The sequence below is a fragment of the Myxine glutinosa genome, unplaced genomic scaffold, assembly GCF_964187855.1.
Source record: "Myxine glutinosa unplaced genomic scaffold, kmMyxGlut1.1 SCAFFOLD_153, whole genome shotgun sequence".
NCBI classification, from domain to species: domain Eukaryota; kingdom Metazoa; phylum Chordata; class Myxini; order Myxiniformes; family Myxinidae; genus Myxine; species Myxine glutinosa.
In genome coordinates, this window is record NW_027616365.1 from 627,172 (window position 1) to 650,859 (window position 23,688).

The following is a 23,688-nucleotide window of genomic DNA, read 5'->3' on the forward strand; positions in this document are numbered from 1 at the left end:
AACACCCAATTTATCCCATAGGTCTTGAAAGTTCTTTCCCAAGTTCCTGCAATCATTCTGCATTTGAACCCTATGATATCATTCATAATAATCATCATGATTTTATAGTCATGGTCCTATCACCATCATCTATTTAAAACGAACATTTCCTTTATCACCACAGCTATGTGGTATAATCAACAATAGAATAAAACTGTACATAGCACCAGGCTACCTCATGGCCACTTAGTATACCTATTGACAATAAGTCATAACAATATCGAATAATCATTGAACAATTAAAATCGCTTCCACTGCTCCAGCCGCAGCATTCGTCACTTTGTCTGCTCATCCGCGTGACCAAAACGAAATAAAGGGAGCTCAACCATTACACAGCGCTTTTAATGGCGCATGCCATAGGAACTCAACACAATTTCGACTCGGCCAGAAAATGTGCAAATTTTGCAGGATGTTAACTGGAATTAGTCGTGAAAATATATCCAAAATACAGAAAAATACACACCCACACAAATAAACAACATTTATTCCGTTCAACAGAACAAACATTTCCTATATCATGACATGCATGTCTTCAAAATTATATGACCAAGAGAAAAGTAAAACTAATTAAAACTGCGGGCAGTGATGATCCGGGGACCATACCGCTCCATTCTGATTGGACGGGTGCGTGCTAGAGTCGTTAACAATGACAGTCCAGATCCGATTGTTCAAAATTTCAACTCAATCGATCGAAAAATGAACGCAGGGATGCATTTTAAAGGTGCAGTGGCACTAACTGAGTTGCCACGAATATGGCCACGAAATTGCCAATATGGCCATCACAAAATATTTTCCTTAATCAATTGGCTCATAGCATAACCAATCTGCAAGTATTTCATCCGAAGATGTATCTCTGAGGAATTTTAATTAAATAAGTCATTTATAAATCAACGAGTTAATTTATTAAATGATTAATCAATAAATCAAAATTTTCCTTGACAGCCACATCACTTGGTCAGTGTCATGTCCAAATATCAGCTTCCTTACTCAAAAGGTGCCTGAGTTAATGTAATGTAATTACTGTAATAAGATTACTGCAATTACTGTAATGATTACTGTAATTACTGTAATTACCGGAACTGTAATTACTGTAATTACCTCAGGTAATTACTGTAATGTAATTACTGTAATGTAATAAGAAATGTAATTAATTAAATAAGTACTTCATTAATCGCTAATAATTAAATAACTCGTGAATTCTTATCCGATTTACTTAACATTTGAGTGTCCCCAAAACGTTGGAGCAAAACGTTGCAACAACGAAAGTGAAACGTTGTAGCGACGTTGTGGAAACGTCAGCAAAACCCAACATTGGAATGTTCCCAAAACGTTGGAGCAAAACGTTGCAACAACGAAAGTGAAACATTGTAGTGACATTGTGGAAACGTTTTACAACAACATTAGTTCAATGTTGCAGGAAAGTAATGTGAAAAACGTTGAAACAACGTTGTGGAAACGTCAGCAAAACCCAACATTTGAATGTTCCCAAAACGTTCCCAAAAATGTTCTCTCTCTGTCTGTCTATCTCTCTCTCTCTCTGTCTCTCTTTCTGTCTGTCTATGTCTCTCTCTGTCTGTCTCTCTCTCTGTCTCTCTCTCTGTCTATCTCTCTCTCTTTCTGTCTGTCTCTCTCTCTCTCTCTGTCTGTCTCTCTCTGTCTGTCTCTCTCTCTGTCTGTCTCTCTCTGTCTGTCTATCTCTCTCTCTGTCTGTGGTTCTCTCTGTCTGTCTCTCTTTCTGTCTGACTATGTCTCTCTCTCTGTCTCTCTCTGTCTATCTCTCTCTGTCTGAATATCATCTTTATCTCTGTCTGTCTCTATGTCTCTCTCTTTCTTTCTGTCTCTCTCTCTCTGTCTCTCTGTCTGTTTGTCTCTCTCTGTCTATCTCTCTCTGTCTGTCTCTCTCTCACTTTCTGTCTCTCTCTGTCTATCTCTCTCTGTCTGTCTGTCTCTCTCTATCTGTCTGAATATCATCTTTATCTCTGTCTGTCTCTATGTCTCTCTCTCTTTCTTTCTGTCTCTCTCTCTCTGTCTCTCTGTCTGTTTGTCTCTTTCTGTCTATCTCTCTCTGTCTGTCTCTCTCTCTCACTTTCTGTCTCTCTCTGTCTATCTCTCTCTGTCTGTCTGTCTGTCTCTCTCTATCTGTCTGAATATCATCTTTATCTCTGTCTGTCTCTATGTCTCTCTCTCTTTCTTTCTGTCTCTCTCTCTCTGTCTCTCTGTCTGTTTGTCTCTCTCTGTCTATCTCTCTCTGTCTGTCTCTCTCTCACTTTCTGTCTCTCTCTGTCTATCTCTCTCTGTCTGTCTGTCTGTCTCTCTCTGTCTGTGGTTCTCTCTGTCTGTCTCTCTTTCTGTCTGTCTATGTCTCTCTCTCACTTTCTGTCTCTCTCTGTCTATCTCTCTCTGTCTGTCTCTCTGTCTCTCTCTATCTGTCTGATAATCACCAAACAAGAACAGTACACATTTCCTGTAATTATCTCTCATAATCAGGATAAATTTGGAACAGCCCTTAAACTAACACCAAGCAGATCAATTTTTATATTTAGGTTGAGGTTTCACACAAACGCTTTGCTTCTCGCAAAGCGTCCGCCAATGGGAACTAGAGAGAGGGAGAAGGAGCGGGAGCAGGAGACAGGTAGCCAGAATGGAAATGAGGGACAATGAGGGCCAGTGAGGGAGTGTCGGTATGCAATTTTCATCCAATCGCCATCTTTCACAATAATTCTGGACCGGCATGAGATGGCGTTGTCTGTCATTAATTTATATTGTAATCAAACGAGTTTTAGAAATGGCGGGAAAACTGGAAAAAATTATGTATTTAGTTATTTATTTAAAACGGGTGTACACGATTTTACACGTGTACGGACCTTACCGAACCTTACCGAACCGGCAAACAAATCGCCTCATGGTGCACTTCAGGAGCCGATTTGCCTGCAGACCAGAGTAAGGCTCTTAACACCCAGTGTATACCGTACGCATCCTCGCAAGCACACGAATAATAGAATCATTTAAAACGTTCCATCCGTGACTTTTACCTCGGACGGTCGTGACAAAAATACGTTTACACTCCTTGGATTATGTTACCAATATCGCGGCAAGCCCCACACACACATCCTCCACCATGTTCAGAATTAAACACAAGTTCGTATTTCATAATGGACCATCCCCAAGCCGCCATGCTTACCTTGGCGACGTCCACTCGAAATCCAGCGGTGCCTCCAGATTGTCGAGGAAGTGGTGTGAGACTCAAGACTCCAATGATGTCACAGGTTTACGAAAGATCACAACTTTATTAACTAGTTTCAAATAGTAATAACTACCGTTAACTCAATGGACCAGGTAACTCTATCCGCATAGTCCCTCTTTCGTGGCTGCAGCGCCGTACTCCTGGTACACGTTCATTCCGTCGGGCAGGGCTTCTGAGGATGAGTGCCCTTTGACTCAATGTCTCTTCTGTTTATATGGGCAAACTTCAGTTAATCCTCTGTGCGCTGAAATCGTAATCCCTTCTCCGCAGCAATGTTACTCGGTCGCCTCACTGGCACCAGCTCGCTCCTCTCCTGCTGCGAGTTCCATTTACCAAACAATAGGGGGGTGCTCCAGCCTGGGGCTGTGACCAGGTGGACAAGAGATTACCATGTTCGTGCACATTCCTGACATTCATTTACGAAATCGTCTATCTGCTTCGTTACCAGTCCCAATCAATGAGTTACATTTCCACAGTATCAACCTCCACATCCTCTTCAATGTCATTCTTTCCTCCAGGTCCTCAACGCAGATGTTCACCGCCAACTCAGATTGTCCCCAATCCAAAACCATGATATTTTCTACCCTCGTTAACCTCACCCTCATCCCTCCTAATTTTCCAGTTTTTCCTTCTTGGAGTTTCCTTCTCCATGTACGCGTGCTTTGCTTCCTGTTTTTGTCTGTTACGTCCTGATCAGTTCAGTGTACTAGCTCTTCCAGGAGTCTTGACTATGTATACCAAACATAGGGGCAATACCCCTGGCACTCACCTGGTAGAATAAACAGTATACTGCACTGATTAAAGGTATTTTAAACAAATTTGAATGGTTTCTAGAAGACAGGGCAGCATGTAGAATCATACTAAAATAATCATAAGAATTTAAACAAACAAAAAAATAAAAATACCTATTTTGGGGGGCAACCCATTCCCCAACCGCCCTCACATCCTGTATTTCCTCAGACCCAAATTTTTCTAATGCCTTGAGCAAACTGGTACATCATGGGTGATGAAGGTTGTGGTGACGTTTCATTGAAATTGTTTGTTGTAGTTTCAGAGGAAAAAGCAAATACCTATTTGGTAGTCAAATAACACAACAGCACAGCAACAATGACATGTAGTCAAATAACATTGGCAGACTCACTTTTGTCCTTCAGATTATAAGTTTGGAACCTTTTCCAAACCTCTTGCTTGCTGAACAGGCATGGGAGCGGCTCGAAAAGGCCTAACACAAGAGAAAGATGACCCTAAGTGCCGAGCTGGCACACCAGGAGAAATTGGAACAGATGGCTCTTCAGTTTGACCAAATGGTGATGCGGCGCGAGACGTGGCTTCAGGAGAATCAACGCCTCGCGCTCCAGGTAATCGACCTCAAGGACCCGAAGCACATCTACGCGATCTATTTGATTCCTTTTCAAAAACATCATCTGAGCAAACTGCTTCGCTCTTGGGACTGCAGGATAACTTTGGCCGAGACCTGGCGTCTGTGGAAGCCGCCATCAAGAAGCACGAGGCGATCGAAGTGGACGTCTGTGTGTACGAGGAACGTGTGCAAGCCATGGTGGAATTGGCACGCGAGCTCCAGGCGGAGGGATATCACGAAGCCCGGCGCATAGATGCAAGGTGTCGTCACATGAAGCAGCTGTGGGAGCACCTGCAGGGGCTGTTGGCTACACGGCGAGCCCGCCTCGACGCCAATCTCAGGTTCCGGCGCGTCTTACAGGAGATGACCGGCCTGAATGACCGGATGGACGACTTAAAGGTACTGCGGAGAGAGACGTGCACGGTGCGGTCCTTGCTAGACCTCTCCACAGGGATTATGTTTGGGTCTAATGATCTGCTTCTTGGTCCCAATTCTTGGTCACTTGGTCCGAAAATGAAAGTGTCCAACTCCAAATTTATTTTCGCCAAATAAAACAACGGTTTTTTCTGTCTGGTCAGGGACATCATCTATCTGGTAATGCGCGTGTCTTCCATTTTCGCCATAGTGTACCAGACGCTACTTGTACTACACACAGGCCATCCTCTTCCCGGCTCCTCGTGCAGCCGCCATTTTTTTGGTTTTTCCACTCCTTTCTTCCGTCGTTTTTTGTTTGCTCAGAGGAACTCCTGATTAACCCACCTCTCCATTCCAGAATCCTCAACGACTCCTCCAACAGCCCCAATTACTGAATACGTTTCGTCATCGATATACATAAGACAGAGACGGATGGCTGTCCTTTCGTCCATCAGTGCTTACGCTGATTGGCTGGTGTGAGGCTAGGTGCAAGGTGATTGGCTCCCGGCAAGATTGAATAATGTATCGTATTGGCTTATTAAAAGCTGATATACGAAATCTGATTCCGTATTTCACGATCGGAACTCAGGGCCTGAATAATTATGTCGAAATCTCGAATGAAAGTGACAGAGACAGGACAGTGGTGGAGAGAGGGGATTGTAGAAGGGTGGAGGGGGAGACGGGGAGTGAGAGAGAGAGAAGGGTATACTTTTGATAGTTTTTCCCGTCACTTGGGATGAGTACTCTTCTTTGTGATGTTGTGATGAATAAGTGAATCAGCTTGACATACGTGATTAAATTTCTTTGTGAGTGGCAAGAAAATACTAGATGGTGAGTGTGAGTCCACAGGCAGATCTACTTTGATGTAGATCGGTCATTCTCAGATGTAACATAATCAAGATACAGTGCCCATAGAAAGTCTGTACCCCCTTTCAAAATTTTAATCTGTTGTTTCCTCATGGCCTGGAATTAAATCAGACTTTTCCCACCTATATTTACACATCGAAACCCACAACTTCCAAGTGAAAAACAAATTCTACAACATTCACAAAATTTATTAAAAATACAAAACTAGATTATCTTGGTTGGATACGTGTCCACCCTCCCCCACACCCCCTTATAATAGCAATTGTAAATTAGGTCAGGTGTAGCCAATCACCTTCAACATCACACACCAAGTTAATTGGCCTCCACCTAAACTGCAGTGATTCTGATTATTTCAAAATAAAATCAGCTGTTCCTGTAGATTTCCTCTGCTGGGTAGTGCATTTCACAGCAAAGACTCAACCATGAGCACCAAGGAGCTTTCAAAAGACCTATGGGAAGAAGTTGTGGAAAGGCACAGATCAGGGGATGGGTACAAAAATATTTCAAAGGACTTGAATATCCCTTGGAGCACAGTCAAGCCAATCATTAAGAAGTGGAAGGCGTATGGTACCATCAAGACCCTGCCTAGATCAGACCGTCCCACCAATTTGGATGACCAAGCAAGAAGGAGACTGATCAGAGGGGCCAGCAAGAGGCTAATGGCAACTTTGAAAGACCTACAGGCCATTATGGCAAAGACTGGTCACTGTGTGCATGTGACAACAATATCCCAAGCATTCCACAAATCTCACCTGCGCAGTAGGGTGGCAAGAAGGAAGCCATTACTCAAAAAGACCCACCTTGAGAACCACTCCGGAGATTTTGAAGCCATGTGGCAAAAGGTTTTGTGGTCCGACAAAACCAGGATGGAACTTTTTGGCTGAAATGCAAAATGTCACGCTTGGCACAAACCCAACACAGCACATCACCCAAAGAACACCATCCCTACTGTGAATCATGGAGGTGGCAGCATCATGTCATGGGGATGTTTCTCATCAGCAGGGGCTGGGCCACTTGCCCGGATAGAAGGCAAAATGGATGGAGCAAAATACCGACAATTCTCGAGAGGAAAACCTGCTGCCCTCTGCAAGAAAGCTGAAATTTGGACGGAAGTTCACCTTTCACCATGACAACGACCCGAAGCACACTGCCAAAGCTACACTGGAGTGGCTAAGAAACAAAAATATAAATGTCCTTGAGTGGCCCAGTCAGAGCCCAGAGCTAAATCCAATCGGAAATCTGTGGCCCAATTTGAAGATTGTTGTCCATTAACACTCCCCACGCAACCTGACTGAGCGGGAACAGTTTTGTACAGAATTGGCAAATATTGCCCATCAAGGTGTGCAAAGTTTGTGGAGATGGAACCCAATAGACTCACACCTGTAATTGCTGTCAAATATACTTCCAGCAAGTATTAACTCAGAGGTGGACACTTATCCAACCAAGATAAAGTAGTTTTGTATTTTTAATACATTTTCTGAGATTTGTAAAATTTATTTTCACTTGGAAGTTTTGGTTTACGATGTGTAAATAAAGGTGGAAAAAGTCTGATTTTGTGCAATATCATTTCAGTCTATAAGGTAACAAAAGGTGAAAAATTTGAAAGGGGGTGTAGATCTTCTCTGGGCACTGTATCTGGTCATGGTTCTGCCTTGTTAAATGCCCCATGTTGTCTTTGTTTTGGATCTCCTGTTTTGAAAACAGTAAAATCTGCTTGAGATCGTGCTCCTTGCATGTCGGTGTTACCCTGATACCGATTGGACCCATGTTTGAAGGTCTCCTGTACGTGTCCTTTTTGTGAGAAAACGAGTGGTTCTCCTTTATTTATTTTTAACCAAAGCTTCGGTGATGTTTATTTGTGTACTCTCCAGGCACAGGTGCAATCTCAGTGCTATGGTAAGCACCTCCTGGATGTTAAGGATCTGCTCCAAAAGCATACACTCATCGAGGCAGACATTCGGCTGCAGGAGGAGCGCATTCGCAGTGTGAATGACGCTGCGCAGACTATTGCAGCTATTGGGGATGGTGCGTATCATTGGTAACCTTCCTTTTGAGAAACAGTACTTTCCCATGGCCCTCAGAAGGTGGAAGAACAAGGACACGTTTTGGACTTTTGCCCAACCAACACTTACTCTTCAGGGGATCATTCCGAGTGAAGCGTCGCGACCCCACGACAATTGCACTCTATCTTGAGTTGCTGTATTTGCATTTGGTATTATTTCTGTATTTTTGTACACCGCTCCTTTCCTTGTGATCATACAAGGATGTTCGTGTGATAAATAGTTCTCGGGACTAAGATAATTGCCCTGTGTGTCAGACTTGGTGATCATTCCTTTGTCCCGTATGGCAACGCACTCTTCTAGACACTTAGATAGGCCCTCAGTGCACACATTAATTAAATCCCCCCCTTACACTGACTGACCATAGGAACTGACCGGAAAAATCAACAGGCAGCAGCCACGCAGTACGCCACCATGGCGACAAACATCGTGCGAGGCAGGAAATAGCCATGCTCAGGGGGGCTCTTGATTGACGGGGGGAGGGCGAACAAGGAGCAGGGCGCCAAGCGCTCGGCCAATGAGAGGACACCAACGCGGTGAGAAGATTCAGGAAGGTGAAGGAGCGACACACTGATTGGCCACCGACCGATGACACCTCGGCCAATCAGTGCGGAAGGCGCGAACATTCGGCCAGTCGGTGTGGAGGACGCAACAAGCGATGCGCTGATTGGAGGAAAAGCGCCAGTGACGTCAGAAGACTGCGAGTAAAACCGCTCGCTCGCCGGCATTTTGAGCTCTTCCTTTTGCCTCTTGCCTTCCATAGACTGTCCCTTCGTGTTGGACCTGCTCTTGCAACATGCTTGCTTGTTGACTCAGCCTGTCATCCTTCCGATGTTGGCAAATTGAGTACCAGTTCACTGGTAATTCCCTGTGAGTTGCAAGAGGCGACTAACAGGGTTGGCGTCAGGAAGGGCATCCGGCTGTAAAACATTGCTTCAAAAAGGGGACCACAGTGCCCAAAAAAGGCCAACCCCTGCTCTGCGGGGAAAAATGGCCTCTAAAGGGCATTTGGGCCATTGTACATAGTTTGCTTTTCTGGTGGTCGTGGCGGATTTTTGGCCGTTGGGTCTGCCCTCTGCTCGGTCCTGGCTCTGCTCCTGGCTTCACCTGCCCGGCTCCTCCACTGTTTCCTCAGGCCCGCTCCCGTTGTTTGTGGCCGTTGTTTGCGGCTGTGGCTGTTTGCCGCTGTGGTCTTGGTTTGCGGCTGTGGCTGTTTGCCGCTGTGGTCTTGGTTTGCGGCTGCGGTCATTTGCCGCTGCGTTTGCCGCTTTGCCTCCTCGACCTTGGCCTCGTACTCGTCCCTTCGCTCCTGCCTGGCATGGCTCTGAGGTACTCCGCCGCAAGGCTTATTCTGCTCAATACTCACTCCACCCCATCATGCATCTCTGCAATCAAATACCACGGACTCCTGCGACGACCCAGATATACTCATAGTGGCTCTGGTCGTAAGTTTGTTTACTTACAAACAGGTCACTCCGTTCCCATACTCTGGTCGGCTCAGCGCACTCCCACTCATCGTCCCAGCGCACCTGGTCACAGCAACGCACACGATCGCACCTCCTGTCTGCAAACCCTGGCTAAATCACCTGAGTTCATCCCCACCGTACAAAGCAACATCAAGCTCACCCTGTTCAATACCCGGTCCCTCAACAACAAAAGCATCATCCTGAACGACTACATTCTGGATAATAAACTGGACTTTCTCTGTCTCACCGAAACCTGACAACAACCTCTGGACTACTTCTCACTCAACCTCACTACACCCAATGGATATTCTTACATCAATAAACCACGTTCGGAGGGCCGAGGTGGTGGAATTGCCGTAATTCACCGACAGGACATCAAGACCAGCCTCATCTCCATCTCATCTGCTCCATCATTTGAACACCTGGCTTTTAAACTCTCTGGTCACACACAGTCAGTCATGGCTGTTGTCTACCGCCCTCCCAAACCACACCCAACATTCCTGTCTGACTTCTCCTACTTTCTGACCCAGCTCTGTTACCTCTCCCCCTCAATCCTCCTCCTCGGTGATTTCAATATCCACATGGACTCCACTGACTCCATAATAACCACTGACTTCACTGATTTACTCACCTGCTTTAACCTCACTCAACATGTCAACTTTCCTACCCATAACTGTGGTCACATTCTGGACCTTGTCTGCTCTACTGGATTAATTTTGCATCATCTCTCTGGCTCCGACCTCACCCTCTCTGACCACTTAGCCATCACTATGACCATCAACATCCCCACCCCAGCACAAAGGCATTATCGCACTATCAACTTCCGTAAGCTAAACGCTCTTTCACCTACCTCATTGTCATCCACCCTCTCTGAAAAAATGTCCACTTCTCCCTTCGTTGACCTCCACACCCCTTCTGACCTCACTGACTACGACAACCACACTCTCTCCTCCTGCCTTGACCAGCTTGCACCTATGAAAACCAAAACAGTTTCTTTCACCCATTCTGCTCCCTGGTTTACCCCTGAACTCCGCCTGATGAAAACTCGTGCTCGCCAACTTGAAAGACTCCGCAATAAAACAGGTCTCACAATTCACTCCCAAGCCTACAAAGACCACCTGCAGCACTACAAAGATGCCCTCTTCTGTGCCCGCTCCGCCTACTACTCTCAAATTATCCACCCTGGCTCTGGAAACCCAAAAGCACTCTTCTCTACAATAAACAAACTCCTCAGCCCCCTGAACACCACCACCCAGTCATTCACAGTAGACAACTGCATCTCCTTCCTATCATTCTTCCAATGCAAAATTGACAACATCTACAGCAGCTTAACCACCACTGCACCCGCTCCCCCTCAAACCACCTGCCCCCCCTTATCCTGCCAACCCCTGTCTCAGTTCTCCCCAGTCTCCCCTACTGACCTCTCTGAACTCCTCATAGGAATGCCACCTGCACTCTTGACCCCATCCGCTCCAGCTTTGTCAAGGCCTCCCTTCCTGCTCTCTCTCCACTTATCACTGCAACAATAAACTCCTCCCTGTCTACAGGCATCGTCCCACCATCCCTCAAAATTGCTGCTGTTACCCCCATTCTGAAAAAACCTGGACTCAACCCTGACACCCTAAACAACTTCAGACCCATCTACAACCTACCCTTTCTGTCAAAAGTTTTGGAACACGCTGCAGCCACTCAACTCAAACATCACCTCTCTGCCAATAACCTGTCTGAAACATTCCAATCCGGATTCCGCTCCAACCACAGTACTGAAACTGCTCTCCTCAAAATCACCAACGACCTTCTCCTCTCCTCTGATGCTGGCAACCTCAACATTCTCATCCTCCTCGACCTCAGCGCCGCCTTTGACACCATCAATCATACCATCCTCCTCACCCGACTTGAAACAACCTTTAACATTACCGGCACTGCCCTCTCTTGGATCAAATCATACCTCTCTGACAGACGCCAGTTCATCTCCATCAATAACTGCAAATCCCCCACTGCTCCCCTCCCCCAAGGTGTCCCCCAAGGTTCAGTTCTCGGCCCCCTCCTCTTCATCCTGTACCTGTCCCCCCTTGGTCACTTAATCCGCCGTCATGGTCTCCAATTCCACTGCTTCGCCGATGACATCCAGCTTTTCATCTCCACTAAGTCCATCTCCACCGCCACCCTCTCTATCCTGACAAACTGCATCACTGAAATAAAATCCTGGCTTCAAATCAACTTCCTCAAACTTAACTATGATAAATCTGAAATAATCATCATTGGCCCAAAAACGCTCACCAAATCCACCCATAACTTTGCCCTCAACATCGACTGTTTCCCAGTATCCACCTCCCCTCACATCCGGAATCTTGGCAGCATCTTTGACCAAACCCTCTCCTTCGACAAAAACACTAAACAGATCACAAAGACAGCCTCCTTTCACCTGAAAAACATCGCCCGTCTCCTTCCATCCCTCTCCTCCACGGCTGCAGAAACCCTCATCCATGCCTTCATCACCTCCCGTCTGGACTACTGCAACAGCCTCCTCTATGGTTCACCCTCAATAATCACCAATAAACTCCTATACATTCAGAACTCTGCTGCCCGTCTACTCACCCATTCCCGGACCCGTGACCACATCACCCCCGTCCTTTACAAGCTTCACTGGCTCCCCATCCCCCAGAGAATCCAGTACAAAATCCCCCTCTTGACCTACAAAGCCCTCCATAACCTGGCCCCATCCTACCTGACTGACCTCCTCTCCAGACACACTCCCACCCACAACCTCCACTCTGCTGGTACCAACCTCCTGACCCCCCCCCCATGCGGACCAAATTCAGATCCTGGGGGGACAGGGCCTTCTCCATCGCTGCTCCCACCCTCTGGAACTCACTACCTCACACCATGAGAGACTCCTCCTCACTCACCACATTCAAAACATCACTCAAGACCCACCTGTTCAACACTGCATTCAACATTTAACCCACAGCATTTAACCCCTGACTGTCTCTTCTCCTTCTCCTTCCTTTTGCTTTGATTATTTACCTATTGATTTTTGTCTTTTTGCACTTGTTTTTTGTACTCTGTCAAAGCGCCTTTGGGCTTCTGGAAAAGCGCTATATAAAATAAATGTATTATTATTATTATTATTAAAGGTGGTTCAATGATGATGTCATAGGTTCCTCAATTATGACGTCATAATTCGACAAGTACAAAATTTCATCCGATCAAGAAGAAATTTCATCGTCATCTTTGGATAAATTGGCGAGAAAGAAATAAAATAATAACGTCATCGGTCACGTCCTTCCATGTGGCCGCCATGTTTGTTTTTACAGATAAGCTTTAAAAACCACTAAAAACATGTCCTGGCAAGGGTCTGCAATCTCTGATTGCTCTTTCTTATTGTATTTGTATTTTATTGTGTAATATTATTGTATTGAGTAGCTGTGTATTTGTATTTTGCATTGTGTATTTGTTTTGGGGCCGTTGTAGAATATGCGAGTGAACTCTAACTTTTCACTTAATTTTCGGCGACATCCAGTTGAGTGTAATTTTCATTTTGATACCTAGGAGACATGTTGAATGGAGAAGGTGGATCCGACTCGGCAACAGTTGCTAGAGTGAGATGTGCATGGAAGATGTTTCGGGAACTGAGTGGCGTGATGACAAGGAGGGGGGTGTCGTTGAAGCTGAAGGGAAAGGTGTATGCTGCATGTGCGAAAAGTGTTATGATTTATTGGAGCGAGACATGGGTAATGCACGAAGAGCAGCAACGAAGGCTGGAAAGGGTCGAAATGCGAATAGTTCCGTGGATGTGTGGAGTATCGTTGAGAGAGAGGAAGACAAATGATGAATTGCGAAAGATGATGGGAATAGAGCCTGTGATGGATGGTGTGAAGAGAAACAGGTTGAGATGGTTTGGTCATGTGTTGAGGAAGGATGAAAGTGACTGGTTGAGGAGAGTGATGGAAATGAATGTAGAAGGAAGAAGAGGACAGGGAAGACCGAGAAAGCCTTGGCTAAAGGTGGTGGAAGAAGAAATGTGGGCAAGGGGGTTAACAAGGGGAGATACAGAAAATAGGGCAAAATGGAAAAGATTGTCATGGGGCCCGCAAGGCTAACCCCCACTCCAGCAGGGAAAATGGCCTTAAAATGCCTGTTGTTGTTGTTGTTGTTGTATGCAGTTGAGTGTCACCAAAATTGAAGTAATGGGGTTCCGAATGTTTCACGTCACCGTCTGCAGGTTCCAAGCCCTGTGACCCAGGGCTTGTACAGAACCGTGTTCTTCACCTTGAAACCCGTTTTGCTGAGCTGTGTGAAATGGAGGTAGCGCAGCGACATAAACTGGAAGAATCATGGCAACGCTGGTGTTTCTTTTCCGTGATGGATGAACTGGCGAGCTGGATATGCGAGACTGAAGCTCTTCTTTCATCCCAGGAGGTCGGTGAGGACCTAAGCAGCGTTCGACGTCTCCTGGCACGTCATCGGACTCTCGAGGACGAGCTGAGTATCCGCCGGGCGCATCTGAAGCAAGCGGTGCGCGAAGGTGAGACGGTGCGCGAAGTTGAGACGTTGACGAAGCAGGGACATTTCGATGCAAATGAGATCGCCGAGAGAGTGCATGAAATTGAGCGAATGTGGAACCGATTGGAAGAACTCGCGACGGCGCAGAAGCAGCGGTTGAGCGATGCTAAAAGTTTGCGGCAGTTCGCGGCGGACTTAGACGACCTTGAGGGCTGGCTCAAGGACGAGCTTCGCCTCGTGTCTTGCGGTGACGTCGGCAGTGATTTGTTCTCTGCTCAAACGCTAGTCAAGAAACACAAGGACGTGATGGCGGGGATATCTGGATTCCGGTAAGAGAGCTTCTATCTCACCATGCATGCTCTGATTTTATCAATCACAACCAGGTACAGTACCTGTAGTACCTGGATAACCAGGACAACATTGCAAGCGTTTTGATGGTATTTGATGCAAAATAAGAAATTGTATTATCGATACAGGATATGACGTCACCACTCGTGTGGTTCTTTTTCTCCCCACAGTCCAGTCATGGATGTTCTGCGCGAGCAGGCCCAAAACCTCCTGACTATGAAGACAATGAAGAAGGCCGACGGGCCGGGACGCTTTGTGGAGCTGGAGCGACGGTACAGTGAGCTTGTGGAGACCGCGCTCGGCCGCGAGCAGAGGCTGCAGGATGCGCTGGCTCTGTACAAGTTGTCCAGTGAGGCAGATTTATGTGATCTGTGGACCGATGAGAAAGAGCAATGGCTGAACGGGATGATTCTACCTGCATGCCTTGAAGATCTAGAGGTGGTCCAGCACCGGTGAGTTGAAACAGCTGATGATGTTTGTGCGATCCTGACCCCAATGAAACCTAACTGTCATATTTAAAGCACTTGGTCCTCAACCTCTTCAACCAGGTCCACCAGGGCGAGTCAAAATGTCCTTCCCCGAGTCCCTCCCCCCACCCCAACATTCCCCGCACCTCAAAACTATTTCAGAATCACGAGTGTGTGACACCACCTGGAAATTTCATAGAAAAGGACTGAACATTCGTGCTAAGTTTATATTCTATATTGGAGGGAAAACTTCCGATAAACTTTTTGATTCCCCAGCCTCGATATTTCAAAGTCTTTGGTTGGCTACATAGACCGATTGTACCAACTTCGGGTTCTTTTGGTGAAACCTATTTGTGTTTGCGTCACTCTTTTACGGACAACCTTACCTGCAATCGAAAGGGGAAATCTGACCATTGTAGTGTGCGGTGATTGATGACACACAATTACAGGCCAGACAGGTAGAGAGTTAAACACCAGGCAGGCAGACAGACAGGAGTGAAGCCATTTATAAACCCCGCTTTTCGTTTTGCACGTGTGGGGTAATGAAAACACCCGATCACGCCAAATAGACAAATATGGAGCAGACCGTCCATGATGATGATGACGGCCTCAGGTCTAAAACAGCTTCCTCCAGGTTGTGACCCCAAGCATGACTCATTTGCATATTCGAGTTAGGTTTAGGTTAGACCCGTTAGCGACGGCAGAAATTCACGAGTGGAAACAAAATGGCGACTGTCGCTAACACTCATATTGTGTGTGCTCCCTTTCAGTGACGAATTCAACGTCACTTCCTGTGTGACAGATAAATAAATACACAGGGCTTTTATATATTTTGATTGTAGAATTAAATTATTTCTCAATTTTGTGGAGGCAAGACAATAAAAAGGTCATAGTTTTCATCCAGTTTCACTTGTGTCTGGGCTGTCTGGCTGCAAGCTTGCGTGTTGCTTGGTCCAGTTTCCAAAGCCTGGATCTCGAGGTGAACAGTGAGGACTCACACATCGCTGTGGTGAACCAACTTTCCCTTCAACTCATCAACGCCGGTCATCCTGGAGAACAAGACATCAAGGTGAAGGTGGATCACTTGAATGACAGGTATAGCCATGCTTTCGATCTCGCTTTCTTTGCTCTCGGGAGTTTTGTACATATACCTTCTGTGTGGTCTATATGATAGAGACACTCATTGTGTAGTGCTTCGACACGTCATCTCGTCTCCGGGCCTGCAGGTGGAACAAGTTTCTCGAGTTGCTGGACCTGAAGAAAAAAGAGCTGCAGTCAGCCCTCAGCATCGAGAGCTTTCACCTTGAAGGAAACGTGACCAAGGCCTGGATTAAGGAGAAAACCAAAGTCATCGAATCAAGCCAAGAGTTTGGAAAAGACCTGGCTGGAGCCACGGCCCTGCAGCTTAAACTTGCAGGAATGGAAAGGAAGCTCGCCACGATTCAGGTAGGCCTTTTCATTAATTAATTAATTGATTTACTCCAGCTGAATGAAGGATCATGAAAGACCTGTTACAAACACAAAATACACACACAAGTTACAGAGGTGGACACTTTGAGACTTGGTAAACTTCGGTCGAAGACGAAACACTTCAATTAGGTTCAAAGTATAATTTATTTGTATATAGGGTTGACAGCATCAAAAATAAATAAATGTGTGCACGAAGGGGTGCTGCACCAAACAAGTTGCATGAAGTCACTCCTAATTCTGTTCTCGGAGCCTTCAGAATATATACTGATTTCAAAAGGGTGGGGGGGGGGGGACATTTAGGTTACACAGATGTAGAGATCAGAACAAGCAAGTTCTGATCAGATAGCACACGAATGAAAATTCTTTCCAATAATATTATAAAAACAAGTTTGACAGCCAAGAAAATTAATGTGCCGGACACTGGACAGCAATGATATATTTGATATAAGATTATATATTTGACATGAGATATTATCTATCTATAATTCCAGTAATCTCTGTGTGTGTGTATGTATGTATGTATGTATGTATGTATGTCTGTATGTCTGTGACCGCTGTTTCTCGACAACCACGGGTCCGATATACTTTAAACTTGCCAGGTATATTGCTGGGGACCCGAGGATGTGCCTTTTCAAGGTTTCATATTAATCGGAGAAGTAGTTACCGAGCTATGTCCAAAAAACGATTCAACCAATCAGAGAGCAGCGAGCTATCACGTGTGCCGAACGTGGCGAACAGACTCTGCCTCGGACGGCACATTTGAGAGCGTATTCATTTATTTCACTTTGGCAAACTATGTTGGCGTTAAACTATGTTTTAAAACTAATTAAAACTAATTTGCGATTCATCGTAACTGCGATTTGCGACCTTCCGGACAGTGAAGACTTCACTTCCGGCAGCCAATCACAGAACGCGTTGTTGCGTAGGCGTGGCCGATGTGAGAGCGAGCCGAGCCGAGCGCGTGCGCCATTACGGTTCGTAATTCGATTTCTTCCGGAGAAAATAATAATTTCTCGATTTCTTATGCGCATTATTTCTCCCAATTCAGTCAGAGCGAAGGGCGGAAGCGAAGAGCATTGTTTTTTTTGTTTACGGGCGTACGGGCGTACGGGCGGGGTAGAGCGTACGGGTAGCGTTTTTTTTTTTTTTGGCAAGGAACGGGCACCCACGTACGGGCATGCCCTAGTATATGCAATTGTATATTTGATATAAGAACACATATTAAAGCAATGAGAACCATATGGGGAGTCAGTTCCCACCGCAAGAAGGCCAATGGGAGGGTGTGTTTCTGACTTCAGATGGCCAGGCTCATTAGGTGCGCATTCTTGCAGAATATAGGCTACGTAATGTGTCCTCCGGACAAGAAACAGCAGACATTTCATTAAAGGATAAAATAATGTGTAAAATTTTGTCTTTGAACAGTATAATTTGAACAAAATTAAAACTAGAACAATGCGACTGTGTCGCCAATATGCCTCCGCATAGTCCCACAATGGGTAGATGCCATCACTCTGCATATGTATGGGTAGTGGATCACGTTTGTGAAGTTTCGTGTTGATCGGATAAGGTTCGTTTTTCTATCCAAGATGGCTGCCAAACCACGTGACCTATGACATCATAATTTTCAAACTATATGCAACAGTGCTGTTAGATGATATTTGTAAAATTTCGCATATATAGGGGGAGCTGTTTCAGAGATGTAATTATTTAATATTTTCCTTCAATCCAAAATGGCTGCCAAACCATGTGACGTATGATGTCATAACTTTAATATTTCAATACAAATGGGTCATAGATCATGTGCATGCAATTTCAGATATTTAGGATAAGGAATACGATTAAAACATTTTGGGCTGGTATACCACTTCACCTATCATGTCATCATTATCATGCTTTTGTTTCCCATTTGGAGTACATGACAATGTGCCAAGTTTAAAATTTGTCCATTCAGCGGTTTCCGAGAAATATATTTTTAATTATTTTGCTTTGAATCCAAGATGGCTGCCATACCACGTGACCAATGACGTCACAATTATCATAAAAACATTCTGCATGGGTGTCACTCCTACCCTGAAAGTTTTGTCTCAATCGGACATATGGTTGCTGATAAAAATGAGGTTTAGCCTGGATGGATGGACGGACGTACGGAAGGACGGACGGACAACCTGAAAACATAATGCCTCCAGCAACCTTGTCGGCGGAGACACAAAAACATTCATCCACAGTATTAATGTGTGTTTACCAAATTAACATAGAAATGCTCAAAATACTTCCACACTTCTTTCCATCTCTTGAAGCCCACCCACATGTGGAGATAGCCCCCAAATCCTCACCCCTCCCCTGGCCAATGGAGTGCCAACCCAGGGGGTTTGTCCACGTGAAGACCTCTTAATGCTGTGTGTTCAAGCAAGACCGCAGCACTTACTACTGCAGCTCTTGACCTCTGTTACGTGGTCCCCTCGGTGAATACCTGGTCTCGGTGACCCCCGGACCGTGAGAGGAACTTCGCCAGAAAGTTGTATTATATATGCGCTTTCGCCACGCAATCCATATGAATTCCACCCAAGAGAAAACTGATGTTCAAGGATATATTTCAATGGTAATGACACCATACAATTTCAATGATACAACCACGGAGATTTTCCCCGAGCAATCAATAGCAAACAACCATCAACAATTCCCAATCCACAATCAATCCCCTATATGAATAAGATGGCCATCTTATATATGTGTGTTCACTTCGGTACTCACGACCCCCTTTTGGTCTCTGCTCCTCACAATGTCTCTGGGCCCCTCCTGACCAAGATACTGGTCAGCGTCGCTGCACTCGGGCGGTTGAACGAACCCCGGGTGGAAGTTTTTCCACCGGGCAGGTATCGTACCAGGCACCGTGGCTGCAGCCCCTCGTGGCCACGCGAAGCGGGTACGGTAGAGCAAGCCAAACGCCCCACGCCGCTTGCAAGGCGCGTTAGGCCCCAACGTGCGACCCGCACGCGTCTGTTTAGACGGTGCCGCGAACGGTGCCAGACGCGGGGTCGATGCACGGCCCCATGTCAACTTGACGTCTCCACCGGGCAGGTACACGTCCCGGTAATTCCTCTCGCCAGGCGGGCTTCGGAGCGCTGCTTTTCCACGCATCGCAAGGTCGATCCCACCTTTCGTCAGAGCGGGGCGAGGAAGAAGAATACTCGTCCCTTTTCTTCCTCGTGTCTTTTCTTCTTCCGTTTCCGGTCACTTCCGTTTCCGGACACTTTTTCAGAAGGGCTCCTGACCCTCCAACCACAACAACCCTTAATCAACTACGCATGGATAAGCAAAGACCTGAATGGTAATTCACATACATTCACATAAATATGTAACACTTCCCCCCTTCAAGAAAGAAAGTTTGAACCCAGCTAAAACTTTCTTTGCCGGCCAATTTGGAGAAACAAACCAGATAACTCAACCCCCCCCCCCCCACATTATCAATTCCCCCCGGGCACAGTTATCACTTAAAAATCAAGCAACCAAAATTTCACCACAACCCCTCCAGATTACTCACTCTGGACTAAGCACCAGCAACGACATTGTCCCTGCCAAATCAAACTCCATCTCATGACCCTCTGACTTTGACCGTCAGTTTCTTGCGAATGAAGGTTAAGGGGTTGATCAAAGATCCAAAGTTAAACCACTCGATAGCACTTTTCCCGGGAGGCCAAGCCGAGTATTCACTACATGGATGCCTTTAGGAACGTGGAGTTCACGGTTAGTCCGTGCAGGAAAGTTCTCTACATGGGCGCCTTGAGGAACGTGGAGTTCACGGTTAGTCCGTGCATGAAAGTTCACTACATGGACGCCTTTAGGAACGGCGTTCACGGTTAATCCGTGTAGGAATCTTGGCTCGGCGGCTCCGCCGCATTCAGTGCTTCAACTTCTCAGAACTTCCCTAATAATTAGGGTGGGACCACTTGTCCCTGTAGTCCCATGAATAGCGGTCTCCTTCTCGGCCATTACTTTGCCAATCCTTCCTTCGGGAGCGGCCGTAACTCAGGGAGCCTCCATAATAATATTGATCGCGGCCACCACCAAAACTACCGCCCAGTTGTCCTCTCCTGTAGACCTCTCGACGCCTACGAAATGCCTTCCCTACTGTTATGGTCCGACCCTCCAAATCCTTGCCATTCCAATTCTTCTCTGCCTCTCTGGCGTCTTTTGTGCTGGCAAACGTGACAAAGCCGAACCCTCTTGACTGTTGCGTTTCCCAGTCTCTTACCAACCGCACTTCCACCAGCGGCCCATATCTGTTGAAGACAGAGGTCAGAACTTCTTCCTCTGTTTTGAAGTTCAGTCCCCCTACAAATAACTTGGCACTTTTGTCGCCATCCCGAGCTGGTGTGGTGTTATTTTCCCTGCTGGGCTCTTTACCAACCCTCAGGTTACCATAAACTTGACCCCCGGCCAAATCATTCCCGATAACCACAGATGCACCCTCTACAGGAAGCGTGGCTTGTAAGCCGACAGTGACCGGTCCTGACACCAAATCGGACTCCAAATGGATGACATGAAGGGGAGCACTAACACCGCCCCCGATCCCCTGTAAACGAACACTATCCCCCGTTGCCGTCTCCTCGGACCATGGCAAAATGCCTTCAAGCATTAAAGATTGATGTGTCCCTCAATATCCTAACCGGTTTCCGGTTAGTCGAGGCTCCATCCCGTGACACAAACCCCTCTGAAATAAATGGTTGGTAACCCTTTTGATGGCGATTTCTCACAATGGCCATTGCATTTGGAGTCGTAATAGTCGGACTCCGCTCTGGGTCTTCCCTTTTCATGCGGTAACAACTGGACATCAAGTGTCCAGGTTTCTTGCAAAAAGCGCAAGTAGGCCCGGAGGAAAAACTCGTGGTCTGCCTCGGGCCCCCCGAACTATAAGTTTGTCTTGGGCCCGCATCCCTCTGATTTTGAACAGGTGGGGTATCATAGTTGTCCCCATAATCATCTCGAGGCCGCCGCCATGTAAGGTCGTTCTCCGCACCGGGTGTTCCATAACTCCCCTGCTGAAGTCTAGGCGAGGAGTTAGGTTTGTGGACCCCTATTCGGTGGGTTAAGGCATAATCATCTGCCATGGTGGCTGCGTCCCACAACTTTGGTACTTTCTTTTCCTGCAGGTACACTTTGATGTCCTCGTGGACACACTGCTGGAATTCCTCCACCAGGATCAAGTCCCGCAATGTTTCGAAGTCTTTCCCGACTCCTTTTGACTCACACCACCGATCAAACATGTTTTCTTTCACTCTGGCAAACTCCACATGGGTCTCACTCTCCCTCTTCCTGGCATTCCTGAATTTTTGCCTGTAAGCTTCCGGATCCAACTCATAGGCTTTGAGGATGTGCTTCTTCAGTACCTCATAATCTGCACATTGGTCCATTGGTAGCGCCGAATAAATTTCCTGAGCTTTCCCCACCAGCACACTTTGCACGAGTATGGTCCAGGCCTCCTCCGGCCAGTTTAATTGTCGAGCCACTTTCTCAAAGTGTGGAAAAAATTTCGCGACTTCCTTTTCACTGAACGGTGGAACCAGCCTCACATGTCTGCCCACATCCCAGGTTTTCTGGTTAGGTGTCGACCCCGTCAGCAAGGGTGGTGCCTCTCCCCGTTCTCTCATTAACTCCAGCTCCTTGAATTTGATTTCTTGCTGAAGCTCCATGTCACGTTCCTTTAATTCCCTTTCCGCTTTTCTCTCCTCTGCTTCGAGTTCTCTTGCAGCTCTCCTCTCCTCTGCTTCTGCTTTCCTTTCCTCTGTTTTCATCCTTTCTAACCTTTCCTGGAGTTCTCGTTCCACTCTCCTTTCTTCTTCTGCTCTTTCCTTTTCTGCTTTCCTTTCTTCTTCTGCTCTTTCCTTTTCTGCTTTCCTTTCTTCTTCTGCTCTTTCCTTTTCTGCTTTCCTTTCTTCTTCTTTGATCCGTTCCTGGCTCCGTAATTGCAACTCCAGTTTCCGGAGCTCAACGTCTTCTGGTTCTTCGGGTAGCCACTCCCAGGCTAACTCGTCCCATGTTCCTAATCCCACCATAGATTGTATCACCGTGGCCTGCAACTCTGCCTTCCTCAAATTAGTTCGGACCTCCAAGTTAAAATGTTTGGCCAATTTCAAGAGGTCCGACTTTAGTAACGCTCGGAACTGTGCCTCACTCGGTGTTACCGCAAAGTTCTGTGCCACAAACGCCATGGTGACTATCGTTAACACCTGTTAACCTTCACCCAAGACTTTACCCCAATTTCCCCAAAAATTTTCCAATTAATACTTAATTAATAAATTTTAATTAATAAAAATATTATTTTATTATTTTATACAATTTTAGATCCCGGACGTAGACCCAATTGCGAATCTGCAAATCGTAATTTGGACGAGCCCCCAATTCTGTTACGTGGTCCCCTTGGTGAATACCTGGTCTCGGTGACCCCCGGACCGTGAGAGGAACTTCGCCAGAAAGTTGTATTATATATGCACTTTCGCCACGCAATCCATATGAATTCCACCCAAGAGAAAACTGATGTTCAAGGATATATTTCAATGGTAATGACACCATACAATTTCAATGATACAACCACGGAGATTTTCCCCAAGCAATCAATAGCAAACAACCATCAACAATTCCCAATCCACAATCAATCCCCTATATGATTAAGATGGCCATCTTATATATGTGTGTTCACTTCGGTACTCACGACCCCCTTTTGGTCTCTGCTCCTCACAATGTCTCTGGGCCCCTCCTGACCAAGATACTGGTCGGCGTCGCCGCACTCGGGCGGTTGAACGAACCCCGGGTGGACGTTTTTCCACCGGGCAGGTATCGTACCAGGCACCGTGGCTGCAGCCCCTCGTGGCCACGCGAAGCGGGTACGGTAGAGCAAGCCAAAAGCCCCACGCCGCTTGCAAGGTGCGTTAGGCCCCAACGTGCGACCCGCATGCGTCTGTTTAGACGGTGCCGCGAACGGTGCCAGACGCGGGGTCGATGCACGGCCCCACGTCAACTTGACGTCTCCACTGGGCAGGTACACGTCCCGGTAATTCCTCTCGCCAGACGGGCTTCGGAGCGCCGCTTTTCCACGCAGCGCAAGGTCGATCCCACCTTTTGTCAGAGCGGGGCGAGGAAGAAGAATACTCGTCCCTTTTCTTCCTCGTGTCTTTTCTTCTTCCGTTTCCGGTCACTTCCGTTTCCGGACACTTTTTCAGAAGGGCTCCTGACCCTCCAACCACAACAACCCTTAATCAACTACGCATGGATAAGCAAAGACCTGAATGGTAATTCACATACATTCACATAAATATGTAACAACCTCGTTTTGTTGAAACTCTTGGGTATTATGAGTCCCCTACCTGTGTACACCGGAGGGGACTCTAGGTTTGCACGCCGTCCCTCCGTCTGTCAGTCCGTCACGCAAAGCACAGTTTTCCGGACTGTT

At 46.6% G+C, this 23,688-nt stretch overlaps 1 pseudogene across 1 annotated transcript in view; it reads left to right on the plus strand.

Annotated features, from left to right (window-relative positions):
* The window catches only part of LOC137433709 (spectrin beta chain, non-erythrocytic 1-like), a 57,831-nt pseudogene that overhangs the window by 28,501 nt on the left and 5,642 nt on the right, over positions 1 to 23,688 (plus strand). The window contains exons 2-8 of the transcript XR_013621472.1: positions 4,438 to 4,641; positions 4,740 to 5,042; positions 7,796 to 7,949; positions 13,676 to 14,285; positions 14,475 to 14,756; positions 15,729 to 15,866; positions 15,998 to 16,217. The product of XR_013621472.1 is annotated as a spectrin beta chain, non-erythrocytic 1-like (transcript). The remainder of the gene's footprint in view (positions 1 to 4,437; positions 4,642 to 4,739; positions 5,043 to 7,795; positions 7,950 to 13,675; positions 14,286 to 14,474; positions 14,757 to 15,728; positions 15,867 to 15,997; positions 16,218 to 23,688) is intronic.